Genomic DNA, 19,983 nt, shown 5'->3' with positions numbered 1-19,983 from the left:
TGTTGGTGTGAATGTGTTTGTTCGTCTGTATGTGACTCTGTGACAGACTGGCATCCTGTCCAGGTTGTACCCGCCTCACACCCTCTGACTCCTGGGACCCGATGTTTGATAAGCGGTTGAAGATGAGTGTGTGTGTGTTTGGGGATTCATGTTAAACACAATCATGTAAAGACACTGTCAGTTTTTGTAAATCTAAAAATGCTGATAAAACATGAAAGAATAATAACTGATAATAATAATAATAATAATAATAATAAAAACTATAACGATCAGTTGTGTCACTGGATCCAGTTACTGAATTAAAAATATTGATCTATGACAGTGAGTTTCTCTTATTGTTTTTCTGAAATTGTTTCTTAAACACACTTTTAAATGGTCCTTAAAATGTCAGTTTGAGTTCAGACAGTGAGCTGACCTTTGACCTGACTAAAGAATTGTTGTTGGGTTTGATCCACCTGCACAGCTCTGGAAAGAGGCGGAGCAAAACGTCACATTTCAGCGTCACATTTCGGTCAGCACTTCTGAACCACTCTGTAAATCTGAGCTGGAAATTCTGCAAACATCCACATTATATACGAGGTCTGTGAGGAAAGAAACCGACTGTTTTATTTTTTTTAAAAACTATATGGATTTGAATCACGTGTGATTACATCAGCCAAGATTGAACCCTCATGGGCATGCGAGAGTTTTTTCACGCCTGTCGGTTACGTCATTCGCCTGTGGGCAGTCTTTGAGTAAGGAGTGGTACAGCCCTCCCGTCTATTTTTTCATTGTTCAGGAATGGCTCAGAGACTGCAGCTTTGCTTGATCAAAGTTTTTTCAAAAACTGTGAGGCACATCCGAGTGGACACCATTCGAGAAATTCAGCTGGTTTTCGGTGAAAATTTTAATGGCTGATGAGAAGTTTTGGAGTGTGACTGTCGCTTTAAGGACTGCCCACAAAGCCGCAGGGCGCCCCGCACTCCGAGGCCCCGTCGTCTGGCTGTTTTGAGCTAAAAACCTCCAAATTTCAGGCTCTGTTGATCCAGGACGTCGTGAGAGAACAGGGAAGTTTCAGAAGAGGTCGGGATCAGCAGTTTATCCAGACATTCCACTGTTAAAGGAGATTTTGTAATGAAAGACGTGCGGGCAGATTGGCGTGTCGGCTCGCAGCCGGCGCGGCGCCACAGGAAAAACACCTCCGTGTTGATAACCATTTGTAAAATCCAGGCGGCTTTTGATGGCTTTCAGTTGAGTGAGTATCTGAGAAATTGTTTGGCATGTTGGCATCTCCTTTAACAGTGGAATGTCCGGATAAACCGCTGATCTCGACCTCTTCTGAAACTTCCCTGTTCTCTCACGACATCCTGGATCAACAGAGCCTGAAATTTGGAAGTTTTTAGCTCAAAACAGCCAGACGACGGGGCCTCGGAGTGCGGGGCGCCTGCGGCTTAGTGGGCAGTCCTTAAAGCGACAGTCACACTCCAAAATCTCTCATCAGCCGTTAAAATTTTCACCGAAAACCAGCTGAATTTCTCGAATGGTATCCACTCAGATGTGCCTCACAGTTTTTGAAAAAAATTTGATCAAGCAAAGCTGCAGTCTCTGAGCCATTCCTGAAGAATGAAAAAATAGACGGGAGGGCTGTACCACTCCTTACTCAAAGACTGCCCACAGGCGAATGACGTAACCGACAGGTGTGAAAAAACTCTCGCATGCCCACGAGGGTTCAAGCTTGGCTGATGTAATCACACGTGATTCAAATCCATATAGTTTTTAAAAAAATAAAACGTTGGTTTCCTTCCTCACAGACCTCGTATTAAAAGTATTTTCAACCACAGGATATTCGGGAGGGGTGGGGGCGACGTAGGTATTTGAAAACAAAATCTGTGTCTCATATATTTGACGAAATAAAAGCCCATGAAAGTTTGTGCATCAGACTTACAGGGTTGTTAAATCGTGCCGACGTCACATTTGACCAGAAATGAAAGTGACGGTGAGTTTCACATAAGAGGCGGAGCAAAATTGCAAAGACAGGTTTTGGTGACAGTTGGTGAGTTTCACAGAAGAGCTGCAGTCGACTTTAGTTTGTCTTTACGAGGTTTAATTCTCCAGGTTTTACTCAACAACTCAGCAGAGTCTCTGTCAAACACAAACACTGGTGAGTACAGACGAGAACACAGTTAGGTCCAAATATATTGGAACTTTGATTGTTGTTTTAGTTGTGTCATTCACGGGGCACAGTGAATCAACTTAGAATATAAAGAAAAAACACATGATTATGAGGATTTCTTCAAAATTATTAAATATTTGCTGATGCATATACAAACTATAATCCAGCAAACCAGCTATGTAATGTGTGAGTGTCCTATATAGTGATATAAGTCCTTTAAAACTATTATGAATACAACTGTCATAATTTCTGTTCAGACATGAAAACAGTTGTTTATATATACAAATTATAGAAATCATTCATGGAAAAATAAATGTATAAGCTTCAACAAGTAATATTTGGCATTTACTTGATACTGGGGCTTAGTAAATCAATTTCTAGACTGATTCACTGTGCCCCGGGTGCATGTGACAGACAAGTCATATTATCAAATAGCTGGTAGTCTGGAGAAGACATACATGTTCATCAGTTGGACGGGGTAGTCTTCGAACTAATCATTTTTGGGCCACCTTTCCTCTTTTGTGAGAAATAAATACAAAGACAATGACATCCACAAAATTTACTTTTGATAGAAAAAAAAACGACTTCACTTGCCACTTAGTTTTACCCTTAATGTATCCAAAAACAAAACACTATTTATTTATTTATTTATTTATTTTATTTACAAATATTTCAAAGAAACAACATTTCATTTACATTTCAGGAAGTAAGTATTTGAGAAAGCTTTCTTGAAATTTGTAAAAAGGACCTCCCAAGAAGCTAACTTAGCTTATTATAAGGGGAGTGTCTTTATGCAAAAAATATAGCATAACTGCTACAAATATATATCAAGTTTTGCAGATACAACTACTGGTTCACCGTGCCCCGGTTTCCCCTATAATAATTTTTTTCTTACATTGGCTTTCACATACAGTAGTGTTCAGAATAACAGTAGTGCTATGTGACTAAAAAGATTAATCCAGGTTTTGAGTATATTTCTTATTGTTACATGGGAAACAAGGTACCAGTAGATTCAATAGATTCTCACAAATACAAGACCAAGTATTCATGATATGCACACTCTTAAGGCTATGAAATTGGGCTATTATTAAAAAAAAAGTAGAAAAGGGGGTGTTCACAATAATAGTAGCATCTGCTGTTGACGCTACAAACTCAAACTATTATGTTCAAACTGCTTTTTTAGCAATCCTGTGAATCACTAAACTAATATTTATGTTGTATGGCTGGGGGGCCTGGCTGCCTTTTTGTTTCTGTCTTTTGTTTTTCCTTCCAGGTGGCTTGCATTTGGGACTGAGTGGCTGTGTTGCTGAGGTTATCAGGACCTCACCCTGATCACCTGCGGCTCGTCAGGACTCACAGCTGTGGTGTATCTATATGGATTGGAACATGGTGGCATTTAAGACTGGAGTATACAGTGTGTATTTGCCAGAGACTCGACCTTGTGACCAGACGGGTGAGATCGTTGTCTCGGGAGCCATCTCATCATCAGTGGATGCAGAGAACGTCCAGGGTTTGATGCACGGTCTGTGAAAGAGGAGGGGGTGAGGTCTCACGCTCGTCAGCACACTTCCTGAGGTACGTTAGATTTTGTGACTAACGTTTATACAGTCAGTAAATGTGGTGTCCCTCACACCTTATTATATTGAGCTGTATGTTGGTCATGTATCGGCTTCCACTGCAGTGGAGTTTTGTGAACTGGGTGTTCCATGCCTGCAGGTTGGGAAGCTGATTAGTAATTAAGCCAGGAAGTGTTTGCTGTTTATGTACACCTTTGAGTGGTCTCTCTGTGTGTAGAGTGTGGACTCACATAATGGTTCCTTCTTTCACAGACTCGGTTTGTTGCGGCCACCTGGGGGGTGTCGGCGGGGTCCTTGGGTGCGAACGGCTTCTGGCTCCGGACCGTTAGCGCTGCTGGGAGCGCACCGTATCACCACCACGCCAGACCGCACACTCTTTTGTTGTTTTGTATCACATCACTGTTATGTATTAAATTCTGTTAGCCTTTGTACCGTGCTCTGCTTATTTCATACTGGGTCCTTCAAACGCTGGTCGGTTCTCCGAGCTGCGTCCGACACATAACAATTTAGTTGTATAACCACAGTTTTTCATGATTTCTTCACATCTACAAGGTGCCACAAGTTAAACCAACTTGTGGCACCTTTCAGCTGTTATTCCACTCCAAGATTCTTTAACAACATTCCACAATTCATTCACATTTCTTGGTTTTATTTCAGAAACAGCTTTTTTGATGTCACCCCACAAGTTCTCAATTGGATTTAGGTCCGGGGATTGGGCAGGCCACTCCAAAACATGAATTTTGTTGGTTTGGAACCAAGATTTTGCTCAGTTACTAGTGTGCTTGGGGTCATTTTCTTGTTGAAACACCCATTTCAAGGGCATGTCCTCTTCAGCATAAGGCAACATGTCCTCTTCAAGTATTTTGACATATCCAAACTGATCCATGATACCTGGTATGCGATATATAGGCCCAACACCATAGTAGGAGAAACATGCCCATATCATGATGCTTGCACCACCATGCTTCACTGTCTTCACTGTGAACTGTGGCTTGAATTCAGAGTTTGGGGGTTGTCTCACAAACGGTCTATGGCCCTTGGACCCAAAAAGAACAATTTTACTCTCATCACCTAACCCTAACCCTATTCCTCCATTTCTCTTTAGGCCAGTTGATGTGTTCTTTGGCAAATTGTAACCTCTTCTGCGCATGTCTTTTATTTAACAGAGGGATCTTGCGGGTGATTCTTGCAAATAGATTAGCTTCACACAGGCGTCTTCTAACTGTCACAGCACTTACAGGTAACTCCATCCTGGAGCTGATCAATGGATGAGCTTTTTGCCATTCTGGTTATTCTTCTTATCCATTTTGATGGTTGTTTTCCATTTTCTTCCACGTGTCTCTGTTTTTTGTTTTGTTTTTGTTTTTTTTGTCCATTTTAAAGCATTGGAGATCATTGTAGATGAACAGCCTATAATTTTTTGTACCTGCGTATAAGTTTTCCCCTCTACAATCAACTTTTTAATCAAACTACGCTGTTCTTCTGAACAATGTCTTGAACGTCCCATTTTCCTCAGGCTTTCAAAGAGAAAAGCATGTTCAACAGGTGCTGGCTTCATCCTTCAATAGGGGACACCTGGTTCACACCTGTTTGTTCCACAAAATTGACAAACTCACTGACTGAATGCCACACTACTATTATTTTCTACTTTTTACTTTTTACTTTTTTTCCCTTTTCTACTTTTTTTTTTTACTAATAGCCCAATTTCATAGCCTTAAGAGTGTGCATATCATGAATGCTTGGTCTTGTTGGATTTGTGAGAAGCTACTGAATCTACTGGTACCTTGTTTCCCATGTAACAATAAGAAATATACTCAAAACCTGGATTAATCTTTTTAGTCACATAGCACTACTATTATTCTGAACACTACTGTAAATGATGTCAGCAGATCTTTGGGACTTCCTGGATTAACCTTTTCTTTACTCAGCTTGGATGCTCTTTTTCTTTTATCCTGCAGGATTTCTTCTTTTTCTTCACCACTTTTGACTATGACTTTTTCATTTGTTCCCTTTGCTTTTCCAGTTCTTCATTTTCTTCAGCTGGTAATATTTTCCTCCTTTTAATGCCCCGCAAACTTTCCTTTGATTTTCCTGTTAATGTACCATGTGTTTCCTTGTCGCTTTGAAAGTTTAAATTAAGTAAAGGTTTTCTTTTTTTAGTACATGTACTCGTACATACATAAAAAATGGAGGGAGCATTTAGGATTGGTAGAAAAATAATTTTTCATGATTTTGGGATACAATATGTCAAAACTGGACCCATTTTATAGTGGAACACTCTTTAAAGGAAATCATCCTTTTTAACCTCATAATAACATTTCATCAGTCACTGCATCAAAGTCACAACCACTCAATCACTGATCACATGTCTTTTGTCTGCATCAACAAATAACTTATAAAATTAAAATGGGATAGAATCATAAAAAAATAGACAGGGTAGAGTGTCGTGTGGTTATGTAAGTGGAGAGAATAGTGTATAAGTTGGTGAGAGTACTGTGGAACAAGTAGTGTGCAATTAATTTAAAAATGTCTGCAGTGAAAGTGTGGAACTTGTTGATACAATCACTCATCTCAGCAGAAACATTCAAGTTGCAAATACTGAAGATTGAGATATTAAAACAGAAAATCAAAATATGTCATTAAGGATGGAATATATTTTATTCTGTAATTTATTAATAATAAGACTTTTCAATGCCAGATTTTATTTTCGGTTTTAAGCCGCTCTCACACAGAAGGCATGGGCACAGCGTTTAAAGGTGCGTGTAACATCCCAGGAAACACAAAACTAATCCAAAATGTTTTGCTTTGGTTTTACAATGGTTTCATCTACAAAATGCATTTTTAAAACATTTTGATGAAATATCTTAAATTTTTTTCAGAATCTTTCAGTAAGATGTTTTATGTGTGTCTTCCAGAGGTTACAACAGAATGATTAAGAACAATGTTTGACAGATGTTTCCCAGAAGTCTTTTTGTTTCGTATCAGGGCAGAGAAGGATTTATTTGAATTGTAAAAAAAAAAAATTCTAAGTCATGAAGTGAAATTGAAAAATTATTCATTTCTATATATTTGAACATACTGTCACTGGCATCAGGAACATGATAATATTTGTACAGAAATACAGCGTCTGCTGATTGGCTAACTGCATCCTGACTGGCTGCATCCTGATTGGCTGGCCACATCAGTTATAAAATGTCAAACTTAAGGGTCCCTTCACACATAGTGCGAATTTGGTCAGTTTGCGCATAAAGTGCGCATGAAGCAGGAATCGTGTGCAAAACGTGTAAAATCGTAGCTGCTTCCAACACCTCATACACTTGTTGCTACAACTATTTGCACATACCAGCGGCCCAAAGACAGAGTGTGCGCTGTGCAAGCCCATCGAACCCTCTCGCAGGAGGTGTCAGCCAAATTCGAGCTGACATGCACGAACATCTAACACCGCTCCCATGGCACTTACAACCCCTGGCAAAAATTATGGAATCACCGGCCTCAGAGGATGTTCATTCAGTTGTTTAATTTTGTAGAAAAAAAGCAGATCACAGACATGACACAAAACTAAAGTCATTTCAAATGGCAACTTTCTGGCTTTAAGAAGCACTATAAGAAATCAAGAAAAAAAGATTGTGGCAGTCAGTAACGGTTACTTTTTTAGACCAAGCAGAGGAAAAAAATATGGAATCACTCAATTCTGAGGAAAAAATTATGGAATCACCCTGTAAATTTTCATCCCCCAAATTAACACCTGCATCAAATCAGATCTGCTCATTGACCCTATGCCATGACATTGACCCTATGTGTCTTTTTGCATTATCATCTTGAAAAATGATTTAATCATCCCCAAACATCCTTTCAATTGATGGTATAAGAAAAGTGTCCAAAATATCAACGTAAACTTGTGCGTTGATTGATGATGTAATGACAGCCATCTCCCCAGTGCCTTTACCTGACATGCAGCCCCATATCATCAATGACTGTGGAAATTTACATGTTCTCTTCAGGCAGTCATCTTTATAAATCTCATTAGAATGGCACCAAACAAAAGTTCCAGCATCATCACCTTGCCCAATGCAGATTCGAGATTCATCGCTGAATATGACTTTCATCCAGTCATCCACAGTCCATGATTGCTTTTCCTTAGCCCATTGTAACCTTGTTTTTTTTTCTGTTTAGGTGTTAATGATGGCTTTTGTTTAGCTTTTCTGTATGTAAATCCCATTTCCTTTAGGCGGTTTCTTACAGTTCGGTCACAGACGTTGACTCCAGTTTCCTCCCATTCGTTCCTCATTTGTTTTGTTGTGCATTTTTTCGATTTTTGAGACATATTGCTTTAAGTTTTCTGTCTTGACGCTTTGATGTCTTCCTTGGTCTACCAGTATGTTTGCCTTTAACAACCTTCCCATGTTGTTTGTATTTGGTTCAGAGTTTAGACACAGCTGACTGTGAACAACCAACATCTTTTGGAGCCATGATTCATGTCAGTCCACTTGGTGCAACAGCTCTCCAAGGTGTGTTCACTCCTTTTTAGATGCAGACTAACGAGCAGATCTGATATGATGCAGGTGTTAGTTTTGGGGATGAAAATTTACAGGGTGATTCCATAATTTTTTCCTCAGAATTGAGTGATTCCATATTTTTTTTCCATCTGCTTGGTCTAAAAAAGTAACCGTTACTGACTGCCACAATCTTTTTTTCTTGATTTCTTATAGTGTTTCTTAAAGCCAGAAAGTTGCCATTTGAAATGACTTTAGTTTTGTGTCATGTCTGTGATCTGCTTTTTTTCTACAAAATTAAACAACTGAATGAACATCCTCCGAGGCCGGTGATTCCATAATTTTTGCCAGGGGTTGTAGAAAATGTGTGGCCATTCGTACTATCATCATGAAAACAGTCAATCACTGACAGACAATCAGACAATCACTGTCAAGGTGGATGTGAAATTTACCTAAGGTCGCCACAAGTGTGGCTTTGCAAACACACACTGACACGTTGGTGTGTGTGCTGAACTGACAGGAAGTGTGGCTGCCGACAGAAGCAGCTGTGGGGAGCTGTGGATCTGGACGTCACAGCTGGACAACATGTAATGTGTTTGGACAGACATAAACTAACAACTACCCACTGTGAAGCGTGTGTCTGCTTGCTGTCCTTACCTGGACATAAATAAAACATATATCACTGTGGCAATGGGCTGCAGCGAGTGAGCACGAACACAGCAGGCTGCCCCACCAGACCCCACCAGTAAATGTGTACATGAGAACAGTGAACTGCTTCATCATTCATGGCATTTCATGACTGTACGTCTGTGACCATGGGTCAACTACATAGGAACAGACGGATTATATTTGTATTGGCTGCTTGATCAGAGTGATTCAATAAAATGCGGTGTTTTTATATGGTGTGTGGTTTTATTTTCTTTTAAATATGTTCATGGCCTTCCTGATATGCATTTTTCTGCACCTTTCACAGGACAGCAATCCTCATACATGTTAACCTGTACGGATTGTCCGTAAATTATACGGATTTTTCCGAGTTTCAGAGTCATACAGACGTACAAATACAGTCTTACAGATATTCAGGGTTTGGTCTGCAGCGGCTCTGTAATCAACCGTTTCTGCAGCGCGACTCCACTTTGAAGCGTCACGTGAGTCATTGAAGCAATGCTTCAATACACTAGTTCGTTGGTTCTTTGAGTCGCTGCTCTTCAGAAATGGCAAGTCTGCTTCTTAACCCCTCTCAAAGCCATTAAAATACTGTGAGTCACTTTTGTGTTAAAGTCACTAACTGGGACTCTTGTCTTGTTGCAGTGAAGAAATGAGAATCATCCTCCGTTCCGTTGACACAGCTCCAAACGCTGCGCCACTCGCTGACACAGAGTCTGCTCGGAATTAATAACTTCAAAACGAATCGCCGCTTTAAATAAAATGACACCTCTTACAAATGTTGTATTACAGACAAGAAACTACAATCCACTAAAACATTTTTTTTCCTCCCAAAATTAGACATGCAGTATTCTTTATAAATCCTGTATTCTTTATAAATTCAAGGATCCACCATGTAGAGTTTATTATGTCCAAAGTTTAAAGATCCAGTGACAATTTAATATTTATTTACTTTAAGACTCAATAAAATGTTGTTCAATTTCAATTCAATCGGCTTATAAAGCGACAAATTACAACAAAATCCATCTCAAGGCGCCTCTGTCTCACGGTCGCAGGAAGACCGTTCCACAGAGCGGGTGTATGATAAGAAAAAGCTCTGTGACCTGCTGACATAGAAAACCTGTAAAGCCTACTTTTAGTACACAAAAAATTCACAAGAGGTATCAAGGGAATCTATAAGGAATCGGATCGAAAAGCAGAATCGATATCGATAAAATCTTATCGATACCCATCCCTAATAAACACAGAGGCGAAGTCGAGGATCATCGACATGCCAGTCTGCAACATCAGCACTGGCGAGGCGATTTTCGATACACTTGATGAAGTTTGGAGGTATGTTTTATTTTGTAGATTATATTCGATTTATTTTTCATTTTATTAATGTATTTCCACTAGTGACACACAGTTCTTGTTTCTGTAAAAAAAATAACTAAATTTGACACATTCAGTTCTATAAAATAGCATATCTCACCCATATTGGCCTCTCTTCATTGGCTTCCTGTTAATTCTAGAATAGAATTTAAAATTCTTCTTCTTACTTATAAGGTTTTGAATAATCAGGTCCCATCTTATCTTAGGGACCTCGTAGTACCATATCACCCCAATAGAGCGCTTCGCTCTCAGACTGCAGGCTTACTTGTAGTTCCTAGGGTTTGTAAGAGTAGAATGGGAGGCAGAGCCTTCAGCTTTCAGGCTCCTCTCCTGTGGAACCAGCTCCCAATTCGGATCAGGGAGACAGACACCCTCTCTACTTTTAAGATTAGGCTTAAAACTTTCCTTTTTGCTAAAGCTTATAGTTAGGGCTGGATCAGGTGACCCTGAACCATCCCTTAGTTATGCTGCTATAGACTTAGACTGCTGGGGGGTTCCCATGATGCACTGAGTGTTTCTTTCTCTTTTTGCTCTGTATGCACCACTCTGCATTTAATCATTAGTGATTGATCTCTGCTCCCCTCCACAGCATGTCTTTTTCTTGGTTCTCTCCTTCAGCCCCAACCAGTCCCAGCAGAAGACTGCCCCTCCCTGAGCCTGGTTCTGCTGGAGGTTTCTTCCTGTTAAAAGGGAGTTTTTCCTTCCCACTGTCGCCAAGTGCTTGCTCACAGGGGGTCGTTTTGACCGTTGGGGTTTTTACGTAATTATTGTATGGCCTTGCCTTACAATATAAAGCGCCTTGGGGCAACTGTTTGTTGTGATTTGGCGCTATATAAATAAAATTGATGAATTGATGATGTTGATGATAAAATTCAGCTTGATGCATGAATACTTGATCTCTATTGAAATTCAACTGCGGAGGAAATACTAATGATCCTGACTTTAATGTCATTGTGGCAACTCATAATATGTGGACAAAAACCCAGTTAGGTGATACCGCTATACGGTTGTGTGTACTGTAATAAAACAGATTTTGGTGCGATTTGGAGGTTATAAGGATTTTGTGTTGATTTTATGGATTTTCTCACTTGGTTATACAGATGGACCCTCAAAGGGGTTGACATGTATGAATCCTAGCTCAGTGGTAAAGTTTCTGACTAGTCATCAGAGCTTTTGGCGTAGGTTTGAGTCCTGTGTGTGGCATGTAATTTTTTTTTTTTCTACACAGCAACTGCGCAATGTGTAACCACATCGCGCATCTGGTGGCACTGTGTTCCCCCATGCACGAAGTGTCACACCGGCATCGTACACGCCTGTCCATTGGCGCAATGTTTCGTGGTGCACTCATACGAGCTGCTCCAACGGGTGTCATCCTGAGTTGAACATATTCGCACTATGTGTGAAGGGGCCCTATAGAGCAGAGGTGGCCAGGTTCGGTCCTCGAGAGCCACCTCCCTGACACTCTTAGTTGTCTCCCTGCTCCAACACACCTGAATCCAATGAAAGACTCGTTAGCAGACTTTTAATGAGCCTTTAATTGGATTCATTGGATTGGATTGGTGGCTCTCGAGGACCGAACTTGGCCACCCCTGCTCTAGAGCATCACTGCAAATCTCTCTCTCTTATAGTCAAAGAAATTGCAAGTTCTGAAAGGTAAGTTTGAAAGTTATTTGTGTGTTTAGGTAGAATTATAATAAATATAATAATAAAGTACTTATAGTTATATGCTGAAGATGTGTGATTAATACAAATTATTGAAAAATGTTAGAGGGACTGGTGGTAGAATTTGAATTTGGAGCCATGTGAACTGTAATCTGAGATGAAACAAATCCCCAACAAGATGTTTTATGTATGTCTTAATAAAGCCCCTTTCATACCGGTGCAAATGTAGAGTTGCGTTTAGAGTATGCCTGAAATGCGTGCATACTCTGCGTTTTTCCTTTGTAGTGTCATTGCGTTCGTAGATTTGCTTGCAGCTACATATGTTTGCTTTAAATGTGTGCTCCTCCCAAAAAAAGAAAAAAAAGGAAATTATTGCCATTTAAACTCACATACTTAAATATCATGCTTCTTATTTGACCATAAGAGAGAGAGAGAGAGAAAGAGAGAGAGAGCAGTGTCTCTCTCTGTCTGCTCTTTTTTTCGAGACCGACAGTCTGTGTTCTGTGGATTTCAAAAGAAATCCATTTTATGAATTGAAAGAATGTAACCATTTTTTTCTGATGTGTATTTTAATGGATGGATTCCTGCTGGCTCATGCACACGCGTTGCGAACTGTGTGGATTATTTTATCACAGACTCACACACGTTGGATCTCACGCGCTGCGGGCTGCATGGATCATTTCACCACAGACTTGCACGCACATTGGATCAAACCTGTTCACATGCGAACCTGAAATCTTTTCACACTTAATGCTCAAAGTCACGCTTCTGTAAACTGCTGCCTGGTTTGCACAAACCGAGGCGCAGTTCGCTCTGAGAGATGCCCTTAGATGACACAAAATATTATTACGTTGTCTTGGCCCTCAGCAGCCCCACAGCAACGAGGCTGATTGCGCTCCTGCAAAGCTCCCACCTCCCACTGTGAAGAAATATGAACTGAATGCTGCAGCTCCTGGGAGGACACCGGCTGGACTTTTTGTGAACCAACTACCTCAGGTGCACGTAGCGGTGGTCAACACCTTGATCATGGACTGCCGTGTGCTGGTGGAGGACACCAACAAGTTGTTCCTGGCCGGCCAGCACCATGGCATGACAGCAGCTACACTCGCCCCATCACACACAGTGACAAAAGCCCCACACCACACACCAGCACCACCAGCAGAGGAGCTGCATCTCTCCCTCCACAGCAGTGCTCACAAACCGGCTTCTGTTTCTACCACGCAATGTTCAGAGCCACTGACTCAGTTTCTACAGTGTACAGTTGTGTAGATTTTCATACAGTATGTCAATGTAGCACAGACTTACATGCAGAAGCGCAGATGTACTTAAAACGGTGTGCTTTCTGTGTCCACTGCTCTATGCAGAAAAAATTAAACATGTTTCATGTTGGAGGGACTGGTGGCAGAATTTGAATTTGGAGCCATGTGAACTGTAATCGGAGACAAAATGAATCCACACCAGTTTGTCTTTGTGGACAGCCTGGGCATCACGAGGGGCTGGTTCAGCCTTTTTGTGAGGCTTCATGAATAAAAAGACAAAACCCAGACACTGATTGATGACCAGATTGTCCACAAAGACAAACTTGCGGTTTTGTTTTCTCCCAGGCCCCAAATCAATCAATCAATCAACTTTTTTCTTATATAGCGCCAAATCACAACAAACAGTTGCCCCAAGGCGCTCCACATTGCAAGGCAAGGCCATACAATAATTATGAAAAACCCCAACGGTCAAAACGACCCCCTATGAGCAAGCACTTGGCCACAGTGGGAAGGAAAAACTCCCTATTAACAGGAAGAAACCTCCAGCAGAACCAGGCTCAGGGAGGGGCAGTCTTCTGCTGAGACTGGTTGGGGCTGAGGGAAAGAACCAGGAAAAAGAGATCGATCACTAATGATTAAATGCAGAGTGATGCATACGGAGCAAAAAGAGAAAGAAACAGTGCATCATGGGAACCCCCCCACAGTCTACGTCTAAAGCAACATAACCAAGGGATGGTCCAGGGTCACCCGATCCAGCCCTAACTATAAGCCTTAGCGAAAAGGAAAGTTTTAAGCCTAATCTTAAAAGTAGAGAGGGTATCTGTCTCCCTGATCTGAATTGGGAGCTGGTTCCACAGGAGAGGAGCCTGAAAGCTGAAGGCTCTGCCTCCCATTCTACTCTTACAAACCCTAGGAACTACAAGTAAGCCCGCAGTCTGAGAGCGAAGCGCTCTAATGGGGTAATATGGTACTACGAGGTCCCTAAGATAAGATGGGACCTGATTATTCAAAACCTTATAAGTAAGAAGAAGAATTTTAAATTCTATTCTAGCATTAACAGGAAGCCAATGAAGGGAGGCCAACACGGGTGAGATATGCTCTCTCCTTCTAGTCCCCGTCAGTACTCTAGCTGCAGCATTCTGAACCAACTGAAGGCTTTTTAGGGAACTTTTAGGACAACCTGATAATAATGAATTACAATAGTCCAGCCTAGAGGAAATAAATGCATGAATTAGTTTTTCAGCATCACTCTGAGACAAGACCTTTCTGATTTTAGAGATATTGCGTAAATGCAAAAAGGCAGTCCTACATATTTGTTTAATATGCGCTTTGAATTACATATCCTGATCAAAAATAACTCCAAGATTTCTCACAGTATTACTAGAGATCAGGGAAATGCCATCCAGAGTAACGATCTGGTTAGACACCATGCTTCTAAGATTTGTGGGGCCAAGTACAATAACTTCAGTTTTATCTGAGTTTAAAAGCTCAAATGAATCAAAAATCACAGAAATCATGCAAATACTGGCTGCATTTCAAACCAACACCTGTCAACTTTTGATGATGTCAGAGCTGTGACATCATCATCATTTTGGAACCAGGATTTGTAAATCAAGCTGTGATTGGCTGGAAATCCACCTGTAAGAGCCACATGGCCAAAACAGACCAATCACAGTGCATTTATCAAATTGAAAGCAACCTTCAAATTTCAAATCAAATTTATTAATTTATATAGCGCCAATTCACGACAAACTCGTCTCAAGGCGCTTCACACAACATAAAACAACAACAAAAAAAAACTGAATAAAAAATTTAAAACACAATAAAAAGATGACCATAAAAGAATACAAGAATAAAAACACATTATAACACTAATGATAAAACAGGGAAGACAAATGAGTCTTTAAACGTGACTTAAAAGTCTCCACAGTATCAGACTGCTGAATGTGTGCCGGGAGATCGTTCCACAGAGCTGGAGCATGGTAGGAGAAAGCTCTGTGACCGGCAGACTTTTTATTCACCCTGGAAACACACAGAAGTCCTGCACCCTGAGAACGCAGGGCCCGAGCCGGTACATAGGGGCTTACCAGGTCAGTCAGATAGGGAGGTGCAAGTCCATGAACAATTTTATAAACTAATAACAGTACTTTAAAATCCGATCTTGCAGCAACTGGAAGCCAGTGCAGGGACGCCAAAACGGGTGTAATGTGGTCAAACTTTCTGCTTTGTGTCAAAAGTCTGGCAGTAGCATTTTGAACCAGTTGAAGACCCCTAATCCTGGACTGCAGTAAGCCAGAAAATAGAGCATTACAATAGTCCAATCTAGAAGAGACAAATGCATGAATCAAAGTCTCAGCATCAGCCATAGACAGGATGGGACGAATCTTCGCTATATTTCGCAAATGGAAGAAAGCAGTCCTCGTAATGTCTCTAATTGTTGTGAAAGTGTAGTGACATGGACCCACAACAGGGGGCGCAAATGAACGGCCAATAGATGAGCCAAAAGGTAACAATTTAATGTTGTGAAATGTGCACAACGAACATACAGACAATCTCAGAATATAATTACAGTCAATCCACAAAGGTGACGTGTGGGCAGGCTCGAGGATAGAAGACGTCTGTCCTGAGAAGAGCCGGAACCACACGATTTCCGCCGCCACAGAACCCGGTGAATACTGGAGCCGCCAAGTCCCGAATTCCCAGGTGATCACCGTCCCCGACTGTCGGATCTGGTACTGCTGGCGAGAACAAAGACAGTCAAGTGTGGGTGTGTGTACACCCAGTAACAACAGCGGTGGGAATGCCACCTCCACCTCTCACTCAATAACTGCAGAGTACTGTAGATTCCTCAGGGGAAAAGAGTGCCTTCAACGCTCTCTTAGCTTTCACCGACGGAGGTACCAGTACTCCTGCAAACACTCACAATATACAAATATTGCAATCACAAATGGCTGAGGATATTACCTCCAATGAAGTATGATATCTCAGCAACGAGGTGGAGATGACGTCTGGTCTTTATGGAGTGAGAGGACGTTGAGTAGATGGGTGACAGCTGTCAAGAGGTAATGAGTGACAGCTGTCACCCCCGGCTGTGTCAATGGCGGCAGCACCCTCTCGTGCCTGAAGCCCGCACTTCAGGCAGGGCGCCCTCTGGTGGTGGGCCAACAGTACCTCCTCTTCTGGCGTCCCACACACAACAGGACCCCCCCCTCAACGGGCGACCTCCTGGCGCCCGACCCGGCTTGTTGGGGTGTCGACGGTAGAAGTCGGCCAGGAGGGCCGGATCCAGGATGAAGCTCCTCTTCACCCAGGAGCGTTCTTCGGGTCCATACCCCTCCCAGTCCACCAAGTACTGGAACCCGCGGCCCATCCGACGGACATCCAGGAGCTGGCGCACCGTCCAAGCCGGCTCCCCGCCGATGATCCGAGCAGGAGGTGGCGCCGGTCTGGGAGCACAGAGGGGTGAGGTGTGGTGAGGTTTGATGCGTGACACGTGGAAAACCGGATGGATCCGCAGTGAAGCCGGGAGTTGGAGCTTCACTGCGGCAGGACTGAGGACTTTGAGGATCTTGAAGGGGCCAATTTACCTGTCCTGAAGTTTCGGGGAGTCCACCTGGAGGGGGATGTCCTTCGTGGAAAGCCACACCTCCTGCCCAGGCTGGTAAGCAGGGGCCGGGGATCGCCGGCGGTCTGCATGGGTCTTCGCCCTCGTCCGGGCCTTCAACAAGGCAGAACGGGCGGAGCGCCACACCCGACGGCACTTCCACAGGTGGGCCTGGACCGAGGGCACACCGACCTCTCCCTCCACCACGGGAAACAACGGGGGCTGATACCCCAAACACACCTCAAATGGGGAGAGGCCGGTGGCAGAAGACACCTGGCTGTTATGCGCATACTCGATCCAGGCCAGATGGTTACTCCAGGCCGTCGGGTGTGCAGATGTGACGCAGCGGAGGGTCTGTTCTAGTTCCTGGTTGGCCCGCTCTGCCTGTCCGTTCGTCTGTGGATGGTACCCGGACGAGAGGCTCACGGTGGCCCCCAGTTCCCTGCAGAAGCTCCTCCAGACGTGTGAGGAGAACTGGGGACCACGATCAGAGACGATGTCGGAGGGTATCCCATGCAGACGGACGACGTGGTGGACCAGGAGGTCTGCTGTCTCCTGGGCTGTTGGGAGCTTCGGGAGGGCCACGAAGTGGGCCGCCTTGGAGAATCGGTCCACTATCGTGAAGATGGTGGTGTTGCCCTGGGACGGCGGGAGGCCCGTGACGAAATCCAGGCCAATGTGGGACCAGGGGCGATGAGGCACCGGCAGCGGCTGGAGGAGTCCTTGGGCCTTCTTATGTACTGCCTTGCCCCTGGCACAGGTGGTGCAGGCCTGGATATATTCCCGGACGTCGGCCTCCATAGACGCCCACCAGAAGCGCTGCCGGACAACTGCCACGGTCCTTCGCACCCCTGGATGACAGGAGAGCTTGGAACCGTGACAGAAGTCCAAGACTGCAGCTCTGGCCTCTGGTGGGATGTACAGACGGTTCTTCGGACCGGTTCCGGGGTCCGGGCTCCGTGCCAGGGCCTCCCGGACGGTCTTCTCCATGTCCCAGGTGAGGGTGGCCACAATAGTGGACTCCGGAATGATGGGCACCGGTGGATCCGACAGCACCGTTTTGACTTCGTCTTCGTGTACCCGGGACAAGGCATCCGATCTCTGGTTCTTGGTCCCGGGGCGATAGGTGATCCGGAAGTCAAAACGTCCGAAGAACAATGACCAGCGGGCTTGCCTGGGGTTCAGCGATATACTCCAGGTTCCGATGGTCAGTGAAAACCGTGAATGGCACAGACGCTCCCTCCAACAGGTGTCTCCACTCCTCAAGAGCCTCTTTCACCGCAAGGAGTTCTCGATTGCCGACATCATAGTTCCGTTCAGCCGGGGTCAACCTGCGTGAACAGTAGGCACACGGGTGAAGAACCTTATCGGTCTCTCCGCTCTGGGATAGCATGGCTCCTATCCCTGAGTCAGAGGCGTCCACTTCAACCACGAACTGGCGGCTAGGGTCGGGCTGCACCAAAACTGGTGCAGTAGAGAACCGTCGTTTCAACTCCTTGAACGCGGCTTCGCACCGATCCGACCAGGTGACGGGGACTTTTGGAGAGGTCAGGGCTGTCAGGGGGCTAACTACCTGACTGTAGCCCTTAATGAACCTCCTATAGAAATTAGCAAAGCCGAGGAACTGTTGCAGCTTCTTACGGCTTGTTGGTTGGGGCCAATCTCTCACCGCCGCAACCTTGGCCGGATCAGGGGCGACGGAGTTAGAGGAGATGATAAACCACAGGAAGGACAAAGACGTGCAGTGAAACTCGCACTTCTCGCCCTTCACAAACAGTCGGTTCTCTAATAACCGCTGCAGGACCTGATGTACATGCTGGACATGGGTCTCAGGATCCGGAGAAAAGATGAGAATATCGTCCAGATATACGAAGACGAATCGGTGCAGGAAGTCCCGCAAGATGTCGTTAACCAAGGCTTGGAACGTCGCGGGGGCGTTGGTGAGGCCGAACGGCATGACCAGGTACTCAAAGTGACCTAACGGGGTGTTAAATGCCGTCTTCCATTCGTCTCCCTTCCGGATCCGAACCAGGTGATACGCATTTCTAAGATCCAGCTTAGTAAAGATTTTGGCTCCATGCAGGGGGGTGAACACGGAATCCAACGATGGCAACGGGTATCGGTTGCGAACCGTAATCTCATTCAGCCCCCTGTAATCAATGCATGGACGGAGTCCGCCATCTTTCTTGCCCACAAAAAAGAAACCTGCCCCCATCGGGGAGGTGGAGTTCCGGATCAGCCCGGCAGCTAATGAGTCCCGGATGTAGGTCTCCATTGATTCGCGCTCAGGTCGTGAGAGGTTGCACAGCCTGCTGGACGGGAACTCAGCGCCTGGAACCAAATCAATGGCACAATCGTACGGACGGTGCGGGGGAAGGGTGAGTGCCAGATCCTTGCTGAAGACGTCAGCAAGATCGTGGTACTCAACCGGCACTGCCGTCAGATTGGGAGGGACTTTGACCTCCTCCTTAGCCTGTAAACCGGGAGGAACCGAGGATCCTAAACACACCCGATGGCAGGTCTCGCTCCACTGAACCACCACCCCAGACGGCCAATCAATCCGGGGATTGTGCTTCAACATCCATGGGAAGCCCAAAATCACGCGGGAGGTAGAAGGCGTTACAAAAAACTCAATCTCCTCCCGATGGTTTCCAGACACCACCAGAGTTACTGGTTGTGTCTTGTGTGTGATTAAAGGGAGGAGGGTGCCATCTAGTGCCCGCACCTGCAATGGCGACAGAAGCGCCACCAGAGGGAGCCCTACCTCCCTTGCCCATCTGCTGTCTAGCAGATTCCCTTCTGACCCTGTGTCCACCAGTGCTGGGGCTTGAAGGGTTAAATCCCCGCTCAGGATTGTAACTGGGAGTCGTGTGGCAATCTGTGTGTGTCTCACGTGAATGTTTTGACCCCCCCTTAGCCCAGTCTCTGAGGGCGGTTGTTGTTTTGGCCGTTTGGGGCAGTTTTTGTGTGTGTGCTCCTTTGAGCTGCAGAGAAAACACTCCCCGCGGATCAGCCTCCTCATTTTGGACCTGTGCGTTTCCCTAACAACGTCAGCAGGGGGAGCTGTTGCCCCACAGAGCGCTGCGGCTGTGGAGCGTGGGGAGGGCGGCCCCTTTTCGAACCCGGAAGGGAGAGGGGCGGCGCGTATCCGGTCACGTCCTTCGCCTCGCTCCCGACGGCGTTCCTCCAACCGATTGTC

General features: G+C 44.4%; 1 protein-coding gene across 3 annotated transcripts in view; it reads left to right on the top strand.

Moving 5' to 3' along the window:
* Positions 1-2,022: 2,022 nt before the first annotated feature.
* The window catches only part of LOC117529700 (zinc finger protein RFP-like), a 32,358-nt gene continuing 14,397 nt past the window's right edge, over positions 2,023-19,983 (top strand). For all 3 annotated transcript variants that reach the window (XR_004566078.1, XM_034192548.1, XM_034192547.1), the window contains exon 1: positions 2,023-2,140. The gene's annotated coding sequence lies outside the window, so the exon portion shown is untranslated. The remainder of the gene's footprint in view (positions 2,141-19,983) is intronic.

The sequence above is a fragment of the Thalassophryne amazonica genome, chromosome 17 (genome assembly GCF_902500255.1).
Source record: "Thalassophryne amazonica chromosome 17, fThaAma1.1, whole genome shotgun sequence".
Classification (NCBI taxonomy): domain Eukaryota; kingdom Metazoa; phylum Chordata; class Actinopteri; order Batrachoidiformes; family Batrachoididae; genus Thalassophryne; species Thalassophryne amazonica.
The sequence above is the reverse complement of the archived record's forward strand: the minus strand, read 5'-3'. Positions and strand labels throughout refer to the sequence as shown.